Source organism: Aethalodelphis obliquidens, unplaced genomic scaffold, assembly GCF_003676395.1.
Source record: "Aethalodelphis obliquidens isolate GAN/ISIS:26980383/991018 unplaced genomic scaffold, ASM367639v1 scaffold89, whole genome shotgun sequence".
Taxonomy (NCBI): domain Eukaryota; kingdom Metazoa; phylum Chordata; class Mammalia; order Artiodactyla; family Delphinidae; genus Aethalodelphis; species Aethalodelphis obliquidens.
This window is the reverse complement of record NW_020838033.1, coordinates 4749900-4755932: the sequence shown is the minus strand read 5'-3', so window position 1 is coordinate 4755932 and position 6033 is coordinate 4749900. Positions and strand designations below refer to the sequence as shown.

Here is a 6033-nt window from a genome sequence, read left to right as displayed (position 1 = left end):
TGACCTAACTGGGGCCAACCAGGTTTATTCCTGAGATTTTTAAACGTGGGAGCTAAATTCACCTCTTCCACACTCAAAAGGCATTGGCCCTACATCAATAAATAACTTTAAATATAAACTTATTTTTTTAAATGATTCCCTACTTTAACAATATTTTGATAAACTAGTCAACTGCTTGATGATATCAATAAGTTATATTGGGGCAACTGGCTAATCATTTAGGGGAAAAAAATTTAGAAAAATCTAACCCCTTCCTCCCATCTTACCAGAAAGTTAAGTTCAAATAGACTTTTTTTTTTTTTTTTGGTGACACCATGTGGCACTTGGGATCTTATTTCCCCAACCAGGGATAGAACCCATGCCCCCTGCATTGGGAGCATTGGAGTCTTAATCACTCTGCCAGGGAAGTCCCTCAAATAGACTAAATATCAAAAACAAAACTAAAGAAGTACTAGAAGAAAAGTAGTCTTGCGTTACAGAGGGATAGCCTAAACATATCCCCAAGGGTGGTGTTGATAAAGATATGGAAAATGAGCCCTTTCACTAGAACCTGGACGAAAAGGTCAAACTCTTTGTCCCAGCAATTCTCACTTTAAGAAGTTTAGTTCAGGAGAATTGGACATGTGCAAAAAGCTATGTAAATACACACAAATGCAAGTTCAAGTAACAAAAGATATCAGTATCCTGGTTACAACATAATTTTACAAAATGCTACCATTGGGGGAAAGTAGGCAAAGTGTACAAGGGATCTCTGTATTATTTCTCACAACTACATGTAAATCTGTAATTATTGCAAAAAAAAGCCACATACAAATATGCCTATTAAGGTTTCTGTAATAGGGCTTCCGTGGTGGCGCAGTGGTTAAGAGTCCCCCTGCCGATGCAGGGGACGCGGGTTCGTGCCCCGGTCCGGGAAGATCCCACATGCCACAGAGCGGCTGGGCCCGTGAGCCATGGCTGCTGAGCCTGCGCGTCCGGAGCCTGTGCTCTGCAACGGGAGAGGCAATAACAATAAGAGGCTCGCGTACCGCAAAAAAAAAAAAAAAAGTTTCTGTAATAATAAAATTGAAAGTAAACTAAATGTCCAACAAGAGACATCTGGCAAAACAATTAAACAAATTATGGTACAATGAGGAATACCAGGTGCTCATTAAGAATGATCGTGCATATTATTTATTGACATAAAAAGGTATTTAGGACATTGCTGAGTGAAGAAAGCAGGTTACAAGTCAAAGGTGAAATCCCTGTCTGGTATGTATGCATTTGTTTACAAAATAAATCGTGGGACAAAAGCATATAAACCTTCTTTGGAAAGGAAAAAATCAGGAATGTTTCCCTCTCGAAACTAGAAGTTCTCTCCTGATCAGTAATGCACTTGCTAACTGAAACAAGTGAATTCAGTCCTTGACTCTTCATTCCTTAAGCCACTGACATTCTAGGAGTTAAAAATTTTAGTGCTAATAAACTTCGTGGTTATACACATTTAAACCCTTTATAGAATGTAGTTATTCCTTACACATATGCAACATTGCTTAGATAAATACATATTACATCAACTATAAATTACAAAAGAATGGCTATTGAGAAAATAAGGGATTCAAAAATTAGTTGATAAGTGATACAATAAGTTTTCTAAGCCTTTTTGTTTAGGATACATTGCATCCCTCTCTTCCTCCTGCAGTGGAATTTTTTTAAATGATTTCTGGCCATTTTTCCTGAAACCCAAACACATAGCAAATCTGCGTTTGTTTTTTGGCTGTGCCTCGTGGCTTACGGGATCTTAGTTCTCTGACCAGGGATTGAACCCAGGCCCTCGGCAGCAAGAACGCAGAGTCCTAACCACTGGACCACCAGGGAATTCCCACATAGAAAATTTTTTAATTAACTTTTTTTCCTACCGTAATGGATGTTTGTTCTTGCCTGCCTCAGTAATAACACTTTTGGAAAATTATTGTCTGAAAAATGAAACGTTTGTGTCCAAAAGAGTTCATTGAAGCATTGTTTACACTGGTGAGAAACCGGGAACAGCACAGATGTCCCACAACAGAAGAACTAATTAAACTGGCACATCCTTACTTACCATGTATTATAGAATCAGTTAAAAGTCATGTTTTCCCAAAATATTTGGTAGCACAGGAAAGTTCTCATTCTGTTAGGAAGAGGGGGGAAAAGATACCAAACTCTTAATATAATTTGTCAAAACTCAATTATAAAATGGTGCATTTTACTGTGTGTAAATTAGATCACAATAAAGTAGGGAGGAAAAGCTATCTTTCAGACAGTATGAGGCTCAAATATAAACCAGTGCTTCTCAAACCTGTGTTTCAAATCCCTTAGGGATCTTGTTAAACCGCAGATTCTGATTCAGTAGGTCTGGGGTGGGGCCTGAAATTGTATTACTAACAGGTTCCCAAGTGATGTCAATAGTACTGGTTGGAGACCCTGCTTGGAACAGCAGAGGTGTAAACTCTGGACCAGTGCTTCTCTGCGTGTGGCCTCTGGACTGACTGTGGCAGCAAGACTGGAGAGGTGGTTAGAAATTCTCATTATCGGGTCCACCCCAGAACTACTGACTTAAAAGCACTTGTATTAACAAGCACCCCAGCTAATCCTGGTGCACACTAAAGTTCGAAAATGCAATATGCATTGAAAGGCCTTATTGCAAGTTGCAGCAAAATGTCAGTTGCTTTTCTCTGGTTAATGAGATTTGGGTGATTTTTGTTTTCTTCTTTGTATCTTCCCATAGCTTACAAAAATAGTGATGTTACATGTTTTCTTTCAAAATGAAAATAACTTTTAATTTTTTTTCTGGTTATAAAAGTAATATATGGGTTCCAGTTCTAACATGACGCTGAACTGGTACCACTCCAGGAGTTGCCCTCAGGTGTTTTTCACTCATGGGCTGCCTCCTTGCAAATCTGAGCAGGCTGTACTGAAAAACCCTGTGATGGTTAATTGTATGTGTCAACTTGACCGGGTTAAGGCATGCCCAGATAGCTGGTAAACTATTACTTCTGAGTGTGTCTGTGAGGGTGTCTCTGGCAAAGATTAGCATGTAACTCAGTAGACTGAGTTAAGATGATTCCCACCAATGCGGGTGGGATCATCCAATCCACTGAGAACAAAAAGGTAGAGGGAGGGTGAATTCACTCTAAGCTGAGGCGTCTATCTTCTGCCCTTGGATGTCAGTGCTCCTGGGTCTCAGGCCTTCAGACTCAAACTGAATTACACCCCCAGCTTTCCTAATTCTCCAGTTTGCTGATGGCAGATCATGGGACTTCCCAGCCTCCATAACTGAGCTAATTCCTATAACAAATCATATATATATATATACCTCCTGTTGGTTCTGTTTTTCTCCGAAGTCCATTTTGGTACCTAAAGAACCCAGGATGACCTAGGATAGTGGATGCGGCAGCCTTGGTTCTGAATGATGCAGAGAAGATCACATGGACCTGTAAAGAAATCCAGATCAAAACTACGAGGGACTTCCCTGGTGGCACAGTGGTTAAGAATCCACCTGTCAATGCAGGGGACACAGGTTCAGTTCCTGGTCCGGGAAGATCCCACATGCTGCAGAGCAACTAAGCCCGCGCACCACAACTACTGAGCCCGCGTGCCACAACTACTGAAGCCCACTCTTTTAGTGCCCGTGCTCCGTAACAAGAGAAGCCACCACAATAAGAAGCCTGCGCACCGCAACGAAGAGTAGACCCGCTCGCCACAACTAGAGAAAGCCCACACACAGCAACGAAGACCCAACGCAGCCAAAAATAAATAAATAAAATTTATTTTTAAGAAAACAAAAGGGCTTCCCTGGTGGCGTAGTGGTGAGAGTCCGCCTGCCGATGCAGGGGACACGGGTTCGTGCCCCGGTCTGGGAAGATCCCACATGCTGCGGAGCGGCTGGGCCCATGAGCCATGGCCGCTGAGCCTGTGTGTCCAGAGCCTGTGCTCCGCAACAGGAGAGGCCACAACAGTGAGAGGCCCATGTACCGCAAAAAAAAAAAACTACAATGAGGTATCACACCGGTCATAATGGCCATCATCAAAAAGTCTACAGCCATCCAGACTGAGGGAGACCTGGAAACTTAGGGCCACATGAGATACAGCCACAGCTGCAACAGCAAACACCGGAAGCACCCGGGAGGCCGCGGTAATGCTGGTGGCATGCATCACCACAGGATCAACTTCCACAAATATCACCCAGGATACTTTGGGAAAGTTGGTATGAGGCATTACCACTTAAAGAGGGACCAGAGCTTCTGCCCAAGCATCAACCTTGATAAATTGTGGACCTTGGTCGGTGAGCAGACACGGGTAAATGTTGTCAAGAACAAGATGAGCTGCTCCTATCATTGATGTGGTGCCTTCAGGCTACTATCAATACAATGTTCTGAGGAAGGAAAGCTCCCAAAGCAGCCTGCATCGTAAAGGCCAAATTCTTCAGCAGAAGAGCTGAGAAGATTAAGGGTGTGGGTGGGGCACGTGTCCTAGTAGCTTGAAGCCACCTGGTAGAAGATTCATTAAATGTTAACAACTGCTTAAAAAAAAAAAAAAAAAGTCTACAAATAATAAATGCTGGAGAGAGCGTGGAGAAAAGGGAACCCTCCTACACTGTTGGTGGGAATGTAAATTGGTGCAGCCACTATGGAGAACATTATGGAGGTTCCTTAAAAAACTAAAACTAGAACTACCGTATGATCCAGCAGTCCCACTCCTGGGCATATACCCTGAGAAAACCATAATTCAAAAATATACATGCACCCCAATGTTCATAGCAGCGCTATTTACAATAGCCAGGTCATGGAAGCAACCTAAATGTCCATCAACCTAAATGTCCATCAACAGAAGAATGGATAAAGAAGATGTGGCACATATATACAATGGAATATTACTCAGCAATAAAAAAGAAGAAAATAATGCCATTTGCAGCAACATGGATGGACCTAGAGATTGTCATACTGAGTAAAGTCAGACACAGAAAGACAAATATCATATGATATCACTTATATGTGGAATCTCAAAAAAGGACACAAATGAACTTATTTACAAAACAGAAGTAGAGTCTCAGATATAGAAAACAAACTTATGGTTACCAAGCGATAAGGAGGAGGTGGGGGAGGGATAAACTGGGAGATTGGGACTGACATATACACACTACTATATAAAATAGATAACTAATAATAACCTGCTGTGCAGTACAGGGAACTCTACTCAATGCTCTGTAATGACCTACATAGGAAAAGAACCTTAAAAAATAAAAGTCTACAAATAATAAATGCTGGAGAGGGTGTGGCGAAAAGGAAATCCTCCTACACTGTTGGTGGGAATGTAAATTGGTGCAGCCACTGTGGAAAACAGTATGGGGTATCTTACAAAACTAAAAATGGAGCTACCATATGATCCAGCAATCCCACTCCTGGGCATATATCCAGAAAAGATCCAATCACCACAATGTTCATTGCAGGACTATTTACAATAGCCAAGACATGGAAACAACCTAAGTGTCCTTCGATAGATGAATGGATAAAGAAGATGTGGTATATATACACAATGGAATACTACTTAGCCATAAAAAAGAATGAAATAATGCCATTTGCAGCAACATGGATGGACTTGGAGATTATCATACTAAGTGAAGTAAGTCAGATGGAGAAAGACAAATATTATATGATATCACTTATACGTATAATCTAAAAAATAGTACAAATGAACTTATTTACAAAACAGAAACAGACTCACAGACATAGAAAACAAAGGGGAGGGTTACCAAAGGGGAGGGGGGAGGGATAAGTTAGGAGTATAGGATTAACAGATACACACTACCATATATAAACTAGATAAACAACAAGGATTTACTGTAAGCACAAGGAACTATATTCAATATCTTGTAATAACCCATAATGGAAGAGAATTTTTAGAAAGAAATATATATATATATATCTGAGTCACTTTGCTGTACACCGGAAACTTACACAATATTGTAAGTCAACTATACATCAATTAAAACTTTTTTTAAATAAAAGCAAAAAA

The 6033-nt window shown here is 40.7% G+C and overlaps 1 pseudogene; it reads left to right on the top strand.

Moving 5' to 3' along the window:
* The first annotated feature begins 2845 nt into the window (after positions 1 to 2845).
* LOC113613617 (60S ribosomal protein L27a pseudogene) lies at positions 2846 to 4528 on the top strand (annotated as a pseudogene).
* Positions 4529 to 6033: the final 1505 nt, after the last annotated feature.